The 18,042-nt window shown below is 36.6% G+C and overlaps 1 long non-coding RNA gene across 2 annotated transcripts; it reads left to right on the forward strand.

The window, feature by feature from the left end:
• Positions 1 to 10,348: 10,348 nt before the first annotated feature.
• Positions 10,349 to 11,900, forward strand: LOC309492996. 2 transcript variants are annotated; one of them, XR_014203766.1, is made up of 5 exons: positions 10,349 to 11,144; positions 11,276 to 11,326; positions 11,525 to 11,589; positions 11,691 to 11,752; positions 11,836 to 11,900. It is a non-coding gene; the product is annotated as an uncharacterized lncRNA (long non-coding RNA). The 2 variants fall into 2 exon arrangements; XR_014203765.1 differs by having other exon boundaries at positions 10,349 to 11,326.
• Positions 11,901 to 18,042: the final 6,142 nt, after the last annotated feature.

The following is an 18,042-nucleotide window of genomic DNA, read 5'->3' on the forward strand; positions in this document are numbered from 1 at the left end:
CAGTCGCTCATATCTTTTAAGTAAAAAAAGCTTGTAATAGTGTTGTAGGTGACATGATAACGTCAACATGGCGGATGATGTACGGCTCGCATTCATACTTAACGAGATCTGGCTATAAAGTACCTACTCTTTTAGCGCTCGTGAAGTAAGTACTTATTGAAATTAAGTACCTACTCAGTCTTTCATGCTCTGCTCTTCTCGATTCTGAGTGATGCCATTAACCGTTCCAGCTGACCAACTCTGCTTTTCAAAATGTCCCTGTTTGTAGCATTTAGGGCATTCCCCTTCACATGCAGGACACTCTCTCCAATTGTGTCTCTTTATATTTCCGCATTTCCACCACATTTCCCACACCCAGCCGATCTACTGTCTTTATCCACTTTACTAGGCCTCTTTTGTTTTGGCCAGGTCACTTTCTTTTTTGACTGTTTTGGTTTTGAACTTAAAGCAAACTTTCAGACAGTCTTGCATCTTGTATACCAACGACAATTCTGTCTCGCATCAGTTTGTCTCTTAAAGCTCCAGACTCACAATGTTCTGCCAGAGCATGTACAGCAGTGATGAAAGCTTCTATACGCTCTCCTGCCTCTTGATTACGTCTGTTAAAACGTGCATGTTCAAAAATCACATTACGTTTGCTTACACAATACCGCGTGAACGCCGTTTCCACTGTCTCATATGACTTTTTCTCCTTCTCAGACAGGGGAAGAACATTCAGGATATCTTCAGCTTCATCAGCGATGGTGTACATAAACGTATTAACCATAGGCGGAGTTTGACATTTGAGCCAGGGGGGGCAAAAAAAATAAAAAAAATCATTGTAGCAGCTGGGACCTATAGAAGCTTGTTTCCGCCACTGAATAATAAATAAATAATAATAATTGCGACCCCTATAAAGTCGCAAAATGGGAGATATAAAGTCAGAATTGCGTGATATAAAGTCGCAATTGGGAGATATAAAGTCAGAATTGCGTGATATAAAGTCGCAATTGCGTGTTATAAAGTCAGAATTGTGAGATATAAACTATTCTGAGGTAAAAAAAAAAAAAGCCCGTCTTTTTTTCCCTTAGAATTGGACTTTTTATCTCACAATTGCGACATCACATCTCGCAATTCTGACTTTATTTCTCAGAGATATAAAGTCAGAATTGCGTGAAATAAAGTCGCAATTGCGTGTTATAAAGTCAGAATTGCGTGATATAAAGTCGCAATTGCGAGAAAAAAAGTCCGAATTCTGACTTTATAACACGCAATTGCTACTTTATTTCACGCAATTCTGACTTTATATCTCTGAGAAATAAAGTCAGAATTGCGAGATGTCGCAATTGTGAGATAAAAAGTCGCAATTATCTTTTAAAATGTTTTATTTTGTGGCGGAAACAAGCTTCCAGCTTAAGCAGTTATTTGGCAGAGAAATAAAACGTACAGACCTAGACATTGTCCAGACTAGTGCAACAGTAATTTTCGTTTTTTGCGTCCTGCATATGCGTCGAAAATGGTCTCAGGTGAGAGCATGGGGTGAGAGCTTGGCCGTAATGTCGCTTTCGATGTAAAGTCACATGACCCAGAGCCCCGAATTTTTTTTTTTTTTTTTTACTAAAGCAGAAGGCCTATATGAAATCAGATGTATTACCTACCACCATTTAGTTGTTTTGTGTTATTTAAAATATTTATAATATATCTTTTTTTTTAAAACAATGCAAAAAAAAAATTTTGTTGAAAAAAATGCAATTACCCGTTTCACCAGGGGGGGCAATGCTCCCCCTGCCCCCCCGCAAACTCCGCGCCTGGTATTAACCTGATATTCTCGTGACTGCTTGTCTAGGCCTGACACAATTCTATAACGCTCAAAGCGTCGCATCCATTTGGGCCATTCACTAATATGGCTGAAATCAAACTTGCCTGGGGGCATCAGCGACGGCATCAGATGCCGCATACTTGCTGCTTCATCATCCATTGTCACCCCCTTTAATTTTTCCTGCATGAGACGGACACAGGGAGAAACATATCATAACAAGCTTTACTTCATGTCTGTTCACCATTTAAATGTGTCCGGGTAACACCAGAGCTTAAACAATTATTTCCTTTTCCGAACACTCCTGAGATATTGCAGTCTCGACCGTAACACAGAGATGATCATCTTCCCGCAGTGAGAACATCACTGAACCACGAACTCTACCTCAGTGTGCTTAATGCCCAAACACGCCAGGCAACGATCATGACCATCAGCCGGCGCCAGGAAACGACCGCATCCAGAAACACACGGGTGGAACGACATCTTGAAAAAGACGCAGTGTCACACGTGTATAATGCTCTTTCAGGGAACTGTATCTCTCTTTATAGTGCTGAAGCGCACAGGGGAAATGGCAGCAGCACTCACTCTTTCAAGCTGAATAAACAGCAGAATCTCTCAGGCCAGATCCCAATTCATCGGTGTGTTCTGATGTGATGTCGAACTTTACAGTCTGAAAGGGGGTTATACAAAAGTATCTTTGTTTGTGTACATGTGAATATGGAAAATCTCAGGTATATAGCCAATTACCTCTGTTTATTGACCAAAACTGATGAGCCTTGTGATCGTGAGACCCACGCAGAAGACGTGAGGATCTAAAACGGGTAAAATATGAAGTAAAGAGTAAAATAGAATAATCAAACGTTAAAATGGTAGTTTTGCCTTCATGTAGTCTTTAAATCTAACAAAGAAAAGAGAGAAACACAGAATGTGTATCTCATCAGCCCTGAGCCAAAAAACCTTTTCATATTCAAATGTATGGACGTGAGAATGAGCAGAGATTTGACTATGCGTTTAGCATGTGCTGGCGGTTCATTGGGTGTTAACAACAACAGAGTCCCTCATTGGCTTTCAGCCTGACCTTTGTTGTACATACAATGCACTGGCCAGTACGGCTGCGACTACAGGGCCAAATCTATAATAAATCCTCTTTTGAAAAACTAACACTTTGACAAATAAGTTGTTCCAGAGACTCTTCAGAGACCAGAAACAATATAATTAAATTTATATTCTTAAATATAATATAATTGTATTATAACTCGAATTATAAAATACATTATATTATAATCGCCAAGCAGGGCATTAATTGGAGAAGTGTGACATTAATCCTTAAAATTTAATTTCATTGGTTTTAACTAACTCTGAGAAACGCACAAGAATTCCAATGTACCTGTACTGAAACGTACCTGTGCAAATGGCATTAAACTTTGAACTTTAAAGTCCTTAATCTCCTAGACATGAACACTGAACACACACCTCCATCACTACACCCTCACAGCATCATCACCTGGAATAGATCAAGTCTATCCAGGCTGAACACTACACATCATAAGAAGATAAAGATGACAGAGTCCAAAAGTGTCACTTCACTAAAGATCTATTGTCCATCTTCACACTAACAGATCCAGATATCTTCACACACATAGGATGGTAAAGCTTATCCCATGATCACGGTCTAACAGAGACACACATAGCATACGCTATTCACAACACACTGCCAACTCATGGGAAAACACTGTAATATTGTCACGGGATGCACACAAAAAGGGTAAGATCCATGTGCAGTTTAATGGGTTAATCCTTAATCATGAACCAGCCAGGCAAAGGGTCAAAATCCATACAAAGACAGTCCACAAACAAGAAATAAAACAGGAATAGAACTCAGAAGTGCAATCTGACATCAAACAAGGACTTCATGACAAACACTGAAACAGACAGGGTATAAATAGACAGATACAATGTGAGTGGGAACAGCTGTGTGCAATGATCAGTGATGAGTTCAGACAAAGGATTATGGGAAATGCAGTTCATGATGAGGTGGTGGCGGTATGGGGAAGAGACCTCTAGTGGACACCCAGGGTACACCAACCAGATTTGTTATAATTTTGATGATTATGGCTTACAGCTTATGAAACCCACGAAATCAAAATCCCAGAAAATTAGAATATTACATGAAATCACACAGTAATTACACAGTAATACCATGGTCACTGAACCAGGTTTTGGTTATTTTGGCAGTGTGGAAAATGAAGTCAGCATCTCCATAAAGCTTGTCTGCTGAAGGAAGTGTGAAGTGCTCTGAACATGTCCTGGTAGAGATGGCTGTGTTAGTGGACAGCACAGTGGACCAACACCAGCCGATGACATGGCTCCCCAAACCAACACACACTGTGGAAACTTCACACTGGACTTCAAGCATCTCACTTTGCATGTAATGAGTCTATATAATATATTAGTTTCACCTGTTAAGTTGAATTCTTGAAATAAATCAACTTTTTGATGATATTCAAATTTTATAAACAGCACCTGTAAATAGAGAAAACGTGGAGGTGTTTGGTCGCTTCATCTCTGTCTGGATCCTAATGAACTGGGCTAAGCTAAGTGATATCAAAGTGTCGCCGCGCGCCAGAGCGATTGAGTGCACGCACTGAGACGAGAGAGGTATGTATCAACTCGTCTTAGTTAAGGGAATAACATAGTTTAATATGAAAAAAACGGTGGAGTGTTCCTTTAAGTGGGTAAAAAAATATATAAAAATCCTTAATCTCGCCTTCATGGACAAAAATGGGCATCCATAGGAATGAATGGGGGAAATTGTAATTCAGAGCTTTTATTTTTTGGTCAAATAAAAATCAATAGATCCAACACAATGCATATCACTCACACACACAAATGAAGAGGTGATCCTGTACAACATTCTTAATGTGGCAAACACTCACACACACAAACACACACACAAATAAAGCATTCAACGAGCGTTTTTTTTTTTTTTTTTTTATAAAAAGTCACTCACACATACAAAAACAAAGAATTGAATGAGCCAATGACTGACCTTTTTTTATTAATTTTTTTTATGCTCCAGTCAGCCACCAGTGCACGCACACACACAAACACACAAATGCGCACAAGTGCATGTAAACATTATAACTATGATTATATGTTTATTCTTACCTGTTTGGGACCAATTCGTTTTTTGAGTTATTGAAATTTGATGTTTTTTTGTTTGAAATAAATGATAAATGATCTACTACTTTGTCTTTTCCTTATAGCATGGTCATATTTGTCTAAGCATATTTTGGCATCTTTGTATAGTCTCACTTAATTTTTTTTATTACAATTTTAAGGTTAAACTAGTTATAACAGTGGTTTATAGAGTTCAGCCTATATGCAGCCATTGAGTGCTACAGCCATGTAGTGGATATTGATATGATTGCTTTTTTCATGTCACCAAAGTCACCACATTTTTAGGTTTTAGCTCTCTGAATTTACTGGAATGATTTTTTTTTTTTTTTTACTGAAGTTAAAGAAATATTAAATGTAACATAAAAATAAGGATACTTTACAAAGAAAATATGGTACTTTCAGAGGTTAATAAATAAAAAAAATACCCCAAAAATAAATTAAAAACACCAAAAATGTATCGTTTTTATTTTATCGAAGATAGTGATATAACATTTTTTTTTTTTAAAACCCAGAGACTTCTGTGCCCACATTTGTCCACGAACACAGAATTAAGGGCTGTAATGTGAAGAGCATTCCTGTCTAGTTCACTCAAGATAATAAACATACTCATCCCTAATAATCTTTGTTCAAGATAGTTTTACGTTATATACGTTAAACTTATAATTTATGTAATTTGTGTAATTACGTTACATAAATTGCATCACACTGTTTTTACTTTACTTTACTTTGGACAAACAGACTAAATAATTTTAATATTAATTCTGCTACAGTTGATGCTGAAAGCTGATTTAAATATATTTAATTAATTATACTTCCCTATTTTGATACATAAATCTATACATAAATGTTAACACAGATACATATAAATACAGTTTGCCACTGGAAACATTATTGCCACTGATCAGTGTTAGTTTCTGCACATAAAAACTGTTACATGTTAAAGATCTGATTACTTTATTACACTGAGTTATCATAAAACCAAACCATGTTTCAATTCAGTTATTTATCTGCAGTGGTTTATGAAGATGAGTGTCAGTAGATTTATTTAAAAAGTTTTTATTTTGTATTATTGCGGTTTTATCCAGTTATATTGTGAGAAATTACACTATTGTCTTCCAATAGAGCAGTTTAACAGGCTTTTATCATGTATCCTGACTCAAATCATGTGTTTCTAACAGCAAACACTCAGAATAAAGTGAGAAGATCTGCTGATGATCCTGAATGGCTTGTTGAATGAGTGTTGATAGTCTGAGGCTCATCAATATTAACAGATCTGCTGAAAACACTCTTTATTTCTTGACAATAGTTCCTGTTTTCACCTCATTTATTATGCTGATGTCTTCACATCTCCTGTACATTGACACTTAAAGCTCATTTCATTGGTGTCAGCAGACTGAGGGGATTTGATGATTGTGAATATATATGTTTATTTCTGTCTTTATGTTTTCATAGGTTTTCCTTGCAGTTTTTACCACTTTTCTGGATATCTGCTGTTATTTTAATTGTGAATTAGCATCAGTTGCTTTACATTAGACAGACAGATTTATATAAATGCTTAAATGTGTAAAACAGTACATGGGTCAAAGACAAATATTGCTAAAAACCTTTTCAGGCATATTTAGAAGAATAATTATTTGATGACATATTCAGACTGTATTTAAGGATCATAGTGCAGCCCCAAAATACTCATTCATAGTAAATTTAAATCTTTATACTTTCATTCAAACCATTAGGTTTTACCACACTAAGTTTTCAATAATTTAAAATATAATAAAATTTACAAAAAACAAAAAAGCTTTTTGAAACATTACAGTTTCAGTTACAGTCAAATGTGTTTTAGCGAGTGAGAATGTGTTTAGAGGTTTGCAGAAAGTGTGCAGGAGATTTGCAATATGTCTGAACTGCCTGAACTTGTTTAAGGTTTTGCAGAAAGAGTGATTTATTCAACAAATTGGTTTAGGCTATTGATAATTTGGTTCTCTTAGAACTTAGCAATTGTGGAAAAACTGTAAAATAGACACTTTACTTGCATTTAATGTTTTTTTTATGTTTATAATATTAGAAATTAGATACAGACACTAAAACTTGACATCAGGTCTTTGACCCTATTAAAACAAGCCCCTCCCATGCCAATCACATCATCAGTGAAGCTCCACCCACATCGGTCACATCATCAGTGAAGCTCCTCCCACATCAATTCTCCAATAAATGCTGTAAATTCCCATCAGCTACAAGTGAAGACGAGCATCAGAGCATCAGGAAGAGCTGAAATCTGCAAAGACTGAGTTTATTAAAGAGGACAGTGAGAACATGAGTGATCCAGAACCCTGCAGAATGAAACACACTGAAGATCCTGAAGAACAAAGAGGTTGGTGTTTATTCTTCATTCATTCATGATGCTGAAGAACATTCATGTTAGAAACATCACTTTTAGATAATCTCAGGAGCTGTGAGAGTTTTATGTACTATAATAAATAAACTTTTTGGTTTTCAACAAATGGTCAGTAAAGCAAAGTTTGAGAAATGTTCATATTGAGTGTCAACATCAGGTCAAACTGAATAATATTATAGCCTTTTTATTTCACATTTATATCACTATTTTCTGCAACCATGTTACCAAAATGTCAGAGATTTCTCAATATAGTTTATAACATTGTGTTGTTTGATATGTATGTATGTATGTATGTATGTATGTATGTATCTAGCAGTGTGTTGTACATGCCATGTTCCCCCGGGCCTCTGAAAGGTCGTGTAAGGGTCAGTCTGCTGTATATCATGTTGAGATGTGCTGGTCTCTCCAGTCTCTAGTTCTCTGAGTCTATGTTATTAGACACATGTTGCTTTGTACAGTCTCACAACATCTACTCTCTTAGATGAAGGTCTTACTGAACGTTAGTCAATGTCATAGGATTTATTCACGCCACTTTTACATTTCTTTAATAATTTACATATTCCAGAAAAAAAAATATTCTGAAAATCCTTCCTAAACCAGACAACTCAAGAATAATCAAAACACTATTGTGACTATATTTAATTGTATTCGAATATTATTTACTATCCACTTCAGTGTCCATATGTGTGTGTTTCTTCAATTAGCAAAAATCTTTTTCTTGCTTGATTTATATCATTCCTTCTAATATTACTGTCCAATGTCTGATTCAAACATGCCCATCCTGCATATATGCTTGGACTCATTCCTTCAAAATACTTTACAGTCCAGAACTTACTCAAATTGAACAATTCTTCATCCTCTGCCAAATTATCAATAAAATCCCATGTTATTTTACATGCTTGTTATGGCAGATCTTTTGTCTTATATAATACTCTGGAATTTCTTTAGGAATCTCCCAGGTAATTATTACTTCATCGTTTTACTTCATCTTATCCAGTCTAAAGGTATAGGATCATATTTGACCCATTCTATATTATTTACTGTACTCTTACTATAATGCCCTAATTATGAGCCTTTTATCAGACCCTTGATTTTGATTGTAATGATTTCCCCATACGTGTGCATCGCCACATCTTCCAGCACATCACACAGTCTAAACTGTATTATCATCTGATCAGTTACTGTATTATTCTCTGTTATCTCTCTATCTTTGAGTCTTAATTTCATTTTCATCTGAAAATGTTAGCCTTAAACATTCATCTTTGTACTTGTTTTTTCATTATAGTTATTTTCACATTTTCAGTTCATCTCTCCAGCTTTCCAAGTTTGATTTTTAACTTGACTGCTTAATTCTCTTAATATCTTATTACTACATATTATATGTAATTTCCAATTGTATTTCATTTAGCACTCTCATTACGATTGTCATCTAGACATTCTTCCCAAAACGTATCTGTTTTAATACTAACTTATTAAAAAAAAAATATTTACTGAATACTTTTTACCTCCTAAAGTTACTTCAGCTTTGTATTGGATTCACTATACCATTTTAAACTAACTTCTTAATTTCTGCAACGTTCCATATAACGTATACTTTTCTCTTGTACCTCGCAATCTTCATTAAATGTCTTACATTTACATTTTGTTTTCCACCAATCATAATGATTCATTAGGTTCTAAATCAATTGTTAAATCAATCAATCTCTTTGTCTATCACAAAGGTTGCATACATTTTGTAACCAGGCTCTATATGTCTCACCTTTTTTCCACAGTGTCTTGATTTTTTTATAGTCAAATTGTTATTAAAATTTTGACTACAACCCAGAACACCATCATGACTATTGCTATGTTTATCAATGTTACCACAACACTTGACTTAAACAAGCCTTTCTCCTGTCATTGTGTTATTCTGGAACTCTCTGTTAGCCCAACATCTCGATCCAGACTCTATCTCCTGAAAGATATAACATAAAGTTGAGCTCTCCGTAAGACATCTCTTAGTCATTAATCATTCGGCTCCTTCTTAAACACTCTTCAGTATTTGCTTCTGAAGTTCCAAGTTCTTGTTTTATGTGTTAGAATATTTTTTTTCTATATAAATTGGGCTTTATTCCCCTTCTAAAACTCCACTAACACATATTCCCCTTCTGTCAAGGGTTTTCTTAATTCGTATACTTACGGTGTTAGATATCCAAGCCATTGCCAACAAATTTACATTATTTGTTTACAGCCTCATTTACTTGCTCTGCCATGTCCAGTCTCGTTTCATATTTAGCTTTGTATCATATATGACACACGTTATTGAACACTTTTACTCACATTCAACTTTGCTTATTTGATTCTCTTTAACTTTGCTCCATCCAGAGACACGCTATCAGTAGTTTTATTACCCCATAAATCTGCATTCTTGCTCTCTCTCTCTCTCTCTCTCTCTCTCTCTCTCTCTCTCTCTCTCTCTCTCTCTCTCTCTCTCTCTCACACACACACACACACACGCACGCTAGAATGAGTTTGTTCTGCTCCATTCTAGGATCTTTAACGCAGTTATCACAAATATAGGTAAGAAACCTATTTCTTTATATCGTTTTACTCTTTTTAATTAAAGAGCATGTTAGAAGTATTTTATACTCTTTCTTTTTTTTCTTTTCTTTGGTCTTTAATTAGTTATTTTACACTGTTGATAAGATACATGTCTATTTCTTTAAAGGTAATTCTACCTTCCTTCCTTATTCCACTAATATCAAATTCTTCTTACTCCAAAGCTCATTTTCTAATAACCACTGTATGTTTATCAACTCTTTTTATATATACTTTATCTTTCTTAGTAATTAAATCCTTAAACGGTTTAGTTGATAATAATTTCTAATTAACATTGCGCCTTTCCCAAGCTCAACGACGCTTCACAATAACAGTGAAGAACAAACAATCAGTTCATACTTAGATAGACAATATACATTCGCCCAGTCTACACTGTTAGACTTTTCTGTAATTTCTACAGTTATTTACTTTAAATCCCCCAGTATTATACTGCTATTTCTCTTTACAGTAAATAACTGTGATTCCCATTGCATCATGGGAATTTCCTGTGACGTCTAACACCACATACAGTGACTTACTGTATTTTTTAAATTTGCTGTATACTACTGTATTTGACGTAACGGTCTCTCTGGCTGGCACCATTCCATCGTGCTTTTTATTTCCTAATTTTTGCCTTACACTGCGTGTCTACAACGCTATAACAGTCAGAGGCTGTCTATATTGGACACATTGAAGCGACCGGACCGGACCATTAATGCAAAATGCGAACCTGTTTGTCCCTTGTCAGAAATAGCGCGAGCGCTTGGACTCGGAGTACTGTACGTCAGAAATATAACGGCGCATCATTTGTCTTGTCGTGTCGTGTCGTGCCGGAGCATCCAGTGTAATATCACTGGGTTCTGACTGTCTTTTGTTGGACCGCGCCGTTCGAGTCTGGCCCGGGGAAGAGACGGAATTCACTTCACCGAGAGAGAGACCAGCAAGCAAGGTAAAAAAACATTCTGTGTGTGTTGACAGGAATGTGCCCAGTTTAACCTGTTATAGCCTACTACATGGCGGTAACGAACTTTACCACGGTAAACTGCGCTAACGTTTCATTTGACAGACTTTGTTGTCGAGTTAAAATACGCCAACGAGCAACGCTTAACGTTAGTTTACATTAACAATAAATTAACTAATGTGAAATTCTGTTTTGGTTGTAGATAATGTTGGCCTACTGATGAGAAAATAACATTGTATGTAAGTTTTATTTGGCTAGCTGCCACCTTTCTAGGTTTAGTATTAGTTTGCAAACTATAACATAGGCTATTATAGTTTTTTTTTATGGAATTTAATATTTACTTCCATTTTTGTATGTGTTTAAACTAAAGGCAACTGCAACAAAGCGCCAATTCGCGCCAGTGACTAGCAAGATTCCGGAGGTAAGTTAACGTTAGGCCATTTGTGATATATTTTGAAATAAGTTTGCTGAAATGATTAGCAATATGTGATAAGTGCTTTGGAGCCACTGGTGCAGACTAGGTAGCATACAATGTCTTATAAAATCTCTATAAAATTGGCTAACTTTATATCAAATAAGTTATATTTGTATCATGTCTAACTTTATATTTATTACACAGCAAATTAACCAATCAGAAGATGGACCATTGTCTTTGTTCAGTCTCACCAGATTAAATGTATCCAGGTAAGCACTGCAGTAAAACTCTCACTAATTCATCCATACCAAATCTAGAATTCTAAACAACTTAAGTTTATATTTTTTGCATTATTTTGATATTTTATTAGGCAGAAGACTCTCTACCATTGCAGTCCCACCTGACCAGGAAGGTCCTAATATCAGCGCACAGGTGGGTTAACTACTGTAGGAAGGAGAACGATCATCACACAGTGATTTCTTGCATGTGTCTTACTGTGTATTTGTCTCAAACAGGAACTCCTTCACTGCAGACGAGCTGAAATGGGCTAAAATCATCTATTTCAGTCACAGTCATAGAGAGCTATGGATCTCAGAATTTTTGGACAGAATTTAGGATTTGTAAGTATTAAAATTTAATCTGGAATAATTTAATTTAGTTCAGTTGAAATGTTTGAATATGCTATTTACATATGCTAAAAAGCTGTTTACAAATATATATTCTTTAGTTATTGTAAAAATAATAATAAAAATGTAAAAAAAGGAGGTTAAAAATATTTTGACACTAATATTCTCTCTCTCTCTCTCTCTCTCTCTCTCTCTCTCTCTCTCTCTCATATATAGTGTTGGAACCGGGATCTCCTCTGAAGGACTGAGTACATTAGTGTTTGTGGACACACACACAGACCAGGGAACATTCTGATGTTGTCAGTCAAGTTCTGAACAGGAACCAATCTTTGGAGAAGTTCATTTATTCGCAAAGGTGGACAAAAACATTGTGTTGACTTTTTAAAGATTATTCTGATGATGATCTTTACTCGTAGAAGTAGAAGTAGACTGAGGGGTAGACAGTCAGACATTGATTATAATGAGAAATGTTTCTTGAGCATCAAAGAGACTCCTTTCAAAAACATTAAGACACTTAAATACTTATTTTGGCCACCAGTGTACATGAATCCAACACATTTTTGTAAATTAGTGAAATTATTTTTAAGGTGGGGTTATGTGTCATGTATTGTGAAAAGAACTGTGTTTTGTCCTGTGTTGGATATTTCCTTTTTGACTGCTTAGAAATGTATTTATATTCTGCAGTTTTATGAATGTAATGGTTGATATTTAATTATAATACTTGTATAAGCTAAACAACCAATGACTCTACATTCATTTAGTCAAATGCTAACGTTTTGTTTATGATTTTATGTATGTGTGCAGTGAAGGACAGCACATAATGTGTTAATTTAACACATTTACACATCTTTGTGCTAACCTTTCTGACATATTTACTTTGTTAAAATCATTAACACAATGAATTTAAATGTTAAAATTAACACAAAAACGTTGTCCCTAAACTCACCCATTAATGTGTAAACGTTTCACACATATTTCCAGCATTGGCAGACTGTTTATTTTGTGATATATATGAGATTTTTTAAATAAAAAAATTGTATTTTGTAATAACTTTGTCTAATTGGTTTGTATGTTAGTAGTATTTATGTAAGATAAAAATAAAATGAATTATATATCAAAATTATGAAATCTAATTTAGTACAAAGAAAAAAATAATTACAGTAGTGTACTGATTAGCTTCGTTTTTACAGTAATGCACTGTATGACGGTAATGTAATGAAATACGGTAATGTACTGTAAATCCTAATTACAGTAACTTACTGGCAACAGTGTTGCCAGTAAGTTACTGTAAAAAACCCTTGAAAAGTCTAACAGTGTAAGAAATGAGCGATTGCAGTTGCATATCATATTACAATTAAAATACAAACAGAAATAATTACAAAATAATAACAGAAACGAAAACAACACTATTTACAGTTATATTAGTAATACTATTAGTAACACTATTTAGTAGTTAACTTCTTATTATCTTTATCTTTTTGATTTACATTAGTTATCTCCTCAATCTGTTCATCCCATTTTATGTCCTTATGATTTGCTCTAAAGAAACTTTTTAAAGTTCCTACTGCACATTTTCCAATTACATTACTTTCTGGTGCATATACCGCAAATCTTTGTGCAAAACAGTTTGTTTTCCAGATAACCTCTAACTTTCCTCTAACAAAGTATGTTATATTATCAAGTCTAATATTCACGGGTCTAACCCATGCTGTCAGTAACTCCTGTAAGGGGGGTACAGTTGCCAGATATGATGAAAGAAGACCAGATATGATGAAAGAAGACAAGGAGTCGTGAAGTTCAATCAAATAAGTAAAGATTTACTGAAGAATAGTTTGCAGTTAAATTGGTGAGCCAGCGTCAAAGTCTCACGAGGAGGTCGCAAGCTAACTCTACCTTACACAAAAATTATACACCAATTATACCTTTTCCAAGGACATGCATTCCATAAACATTCACTTCTGATTGGCTAAGAGAGCATTAAGTGTAAACAATAATCTGTAGCAGATAGAGAAGTGGGCATATCGTCATTAATCAGCACAGTTGTCGCCCAACTCCAAGATACAAGTCCACAGTGACCTCTCCAGGGGCCTCATGTATCAATCTTGCAAAAACTTTGCGTACGCCAGCTTTCATGCTCACGGTCGGATGTACTAACAGTGAAATTAACGTGAGAATGTGCGTTCCTCCACGCCAATTTCATGTCTGGCGTACGTACATTTCTCATTGTTTTTGTCTGTTGGCGACTCTTACAGGCAATGAAGTGAAGTTGCAAACATTACACAAGAGTCATTTACAGTGCGACTTTCAGATCCCACTGCATTGACGGCATCAGCCAAACTCTCCCGCTCATATTTTGTCCTTTTGTTATTAATTCCAGAGGACAAAGTTCAAAATAAAATATTTTTTTCTCGTTTCTACCTCTGATAGTAGCACCTCCAATTCACTTTCTGTAAAGTTTCGTTTCTTGCCGCTTGCTTTAGCCATTTTCTTACTGCTTTCTTTTGCCAAAGTGGACTCATTACCATATTTAAATTGATTTAATTAAGGGAGGAGACTGGGTGGGCCGTTGTGCTCGTGCATGTGCGCTCAATTTTACGTTAATTGGGATGTACAAAGAGAATGTGCGTGAGATCCTTCGTACGCAGAGATTCATACATCTGTTTCATCATTTACAGCTTTGTCCGTACGCAATGTTTTAGTGTGAATTCAACGCAAGTCTTTGTACATGAGGCCCCAGGTCTGAGAGTGGTGTCTTCGAGTCCATAGGTCTTCCATCACAGGGTTAAGAACCTGCAAAGAATGTCAAACACACACACAACACTACCGAACAACAGTCCTCTTCAAGGCTAAAGAAGGCCTGAGTTCATTATCAGAAAAGCAGCACACCATAACAAACTGATAACACATTTCACTCCTTAGGAAAGCAGGAACGACATTAATCCCTTTTACTCTCTAGAGAAATGCACATGAGGAAATGCACTTATCAAACATCAGGTAAAACTATGTATACATTGACCTTTAACGTATGCAAGCCAACTAAGAAAGACAGATACGCAACACCTGGGTGCAGAGTCCTTTTAATCACTCTCTGACTCCCGAGAGAGTTCTCATCAAAAGACCCCTGGTGTGTGAGCGCAACCCAAGGACACCTAAAAGAAAATGGTTAAACACTAACAGAGACTAGGGGCCCTATCTTGCACCCAGCGCAATTGACTTTGTACACCGACGCATGTATCATTTCTATTTTGCACCCGCGCAAAGCGGACTTTTCCCTCCACAGAAGCACGTCGGTAAGTTAGGAAATACACTTGCGCTCCCGGGGGCGGTTCAGCGCAAACGTTCCTTCATGCTATTTTGCAGGTTTAGAAAACAATTGCGCCACTAACCAGGAAAAAAATGTTTAAAGTCAGTGGCGCGTTGTGCATGTTATTCATATGCTATTTTAAGGGCGCATGCTTGGCCATAATCAATGTAGCGTGTGCACAACGCACATACACTTTGATTCTCTCACACAGAAGCAGCAGTTTTCATTTTTGCAAATCATTATTACGATAGATAGATAGATAGATAGATAGATAGATAGACAGACAATTTATTATAAAAGCATACATCTAGCTTACACATTTACCCAAATTATCATACGCCTGTTTAACCGAAGTTCATTTGGGTGGGTTTCTCCATCCCCAATGTCCCTGACGAGAACGTCGGTCTCCTCGGCTGTGAACCGCTCCTGGCGTGTGTCTGGCAAATCCGCCGTTACAATAGCAATCCGCTATGGAAAAAGCACTCCTGCTCTTAAACGGAATGTGAGATGACGCTCTGATTGGTTTATTTCACGTTACGCCCAAACCACACCTATGAATAATGAAGCTACTTCAGACCAACCCATTTTAGATTTGCGCCTGGCGCAAGAGTCATTTATCCCGCCGGTATAATAGCAACAGCGCCGAGACCCGCCCACAAAGTTACTTGCGCTTTGCGCTTGACACTTGCGTTTTCCCTCAGACATTTTTCAATAAATCAATAAAATGTTCCCAAATGAGCCAGGAAATGATGTGAAATAATTTTTATCATGTGTCATCAAAATTCATGCAGTAGAGGGTTAAGAGCAGGCGCGTTTGTTCTAAAGCGGATTCCTATTATAACGGCGGATTTGCCAGGCGCGCGCCAGGAGCGGTTCACAGCCAAGGAGAGCAACGCTCTCGTCAGGGACGTTGGGGATGGAGAAACCCACCCAAATTAACTTCGGTTAAAAAGGCGTATGATACTTTGGGTAAATGTGTAAGCTAGATGTATGCTTTTATAATAAATTATCTATATATCTATCTATCTATCTATCTATCTATCTATCTATCTATCTATCTATCTATCGTAATAATGTATGATTTGCAAAAATGAAAACTGCTGCTTCTGTGTAGATGAGAGAATCAAAGTGTATGCGCGTTGTGCACACGCTACATTGATTATGGCCAAGCATGCGCCCTTAAAATAGCATATGAATAACATGCGCAACGCGCCACTGACTTTAAACTATTTTTTCCTGGTTAGTGGCGCAATTGTTTTCTAAACCTGCAAAATAGCATGAAGGAACGTTTGCGCCGGAACACGCCTCCTCTTTGCGCTGAACCGCCCAGGGAGCGCAAGTTCATTCCCTAGTTTACCGACGTGCTTCTGTGGAGGGAAAAGCGCGCTTTGCGCGGGTGCAAAATAGGAATGATACATGCGTCGGTGTACAAAGTCAAATGCGCTGGGTGCAAGATAGGGCCCCTACTGTCTCCAGTTTCCTGAGACCCTGCGACCTCATGAGGACATTACATTTTTGCCTCTTGACACAATGATAGTCAAATTTGTAAATCTTAGACATGTTGGCCACATTTAGGGACACTGCCCACACCATCTTGTGGTGATATCACAACATTACACCAATGTCAGTGAGAAGAAAATGGCTGGAATATCAGCAAAACACTTCTACACCAGTTCCCGAAAGAAAAATGACCCAGGTAAAAAATCTATTCAAATTATATGAATGAAACAAATGTATTTATGTACAATACTGTCTCTATCATCATACGGGGATTAAAATTTGACATATTTTAGTAATAGTAGCACTCTAGGACATCAGTAAATGTGAAGTACTCGTTTGAGGACATTGGGACTATATTACGTTATTTATTCTAACATATGGTTAGCTGGTGGGACGTTTCCCCATATATATTTAGAACAAGCAGCGTCTTACGTCAGCAGCGTCAATGTGGACTCGTGAACGCGGATGGAAAACAGACCGGAAGAGAATACAATGTTGAATAAAATCGTAGTTTTTGTTAAGTTTTGGACCAAAATGTATTTTCGATGCTTCAAAACATTCTAACTAACCCACTGATGTCACATGGACTACTTTGATGATGTCTTTATTACCTTTATGGACGTGAACAATATACCGTCCATTGACTTACAATGGAGGGACAGAAAGCTCTCGGAATAAATCTAAAATATCTTAAGATGTCTTCAGAAGAGAAACGGAGGTCTTACGGGTTTGGAGTGACATGTGGGTGAGTCATTAATGACATCATTTTCATTTTTGGGTGAACTAACCCTTTAATCATGTCCCATTCGTCAAGTGTCAGGGTTGGAAGGCTGGGGTTTACCAGTGCAATTGTAGCAATGATTGCTTCCTTCTGCAGCCAAAATCTGTTTAGCATGTAATACGTGGACTTCCATCTTTGTAATTACATCCGGCTTGAGCCTCAGCTCTTCAAGGCCCGTTTGTTTTTGTGTTGCCTTTAGTCTTTCTGTTGCAACAGTGCTTCTGTTGACATACTCAACAACACTCTTGACTTTTGTCACTGTGCCTTGAATGTGTTTTAAGCTTTCCCTCCCAATCAGATTCAATGTGTGGGCAAAGCATCCGAGTCGCGGAACATGTCAACGTGTTGCGACACCTCCAGTAGTGACTGACATATTAATCGAACACCTATAGCCTACTGACGTAATTGTGGCACAAAATCCTAAATAAATAGCCTAATTTTGTGATATTTAAAATATCAATTAAACTAATTAAAGTGCATTCATATTTTTTCAAACGTGTTATTTGTGTCA

Source organism: Leuciscus leuciscus (genome assembly GCF_965113295.1).
Source record: "Leuciscus leuciscus genome assembly, chromosome: 1".
Classification (NCBI taxonomy): domain Eukaryota; kingdom Metazoa; phylum Chordata; class Actinopteri; order Cypriniformes; family Leuciscidae; genus Leuciscus; species Leuciscus leuciscus.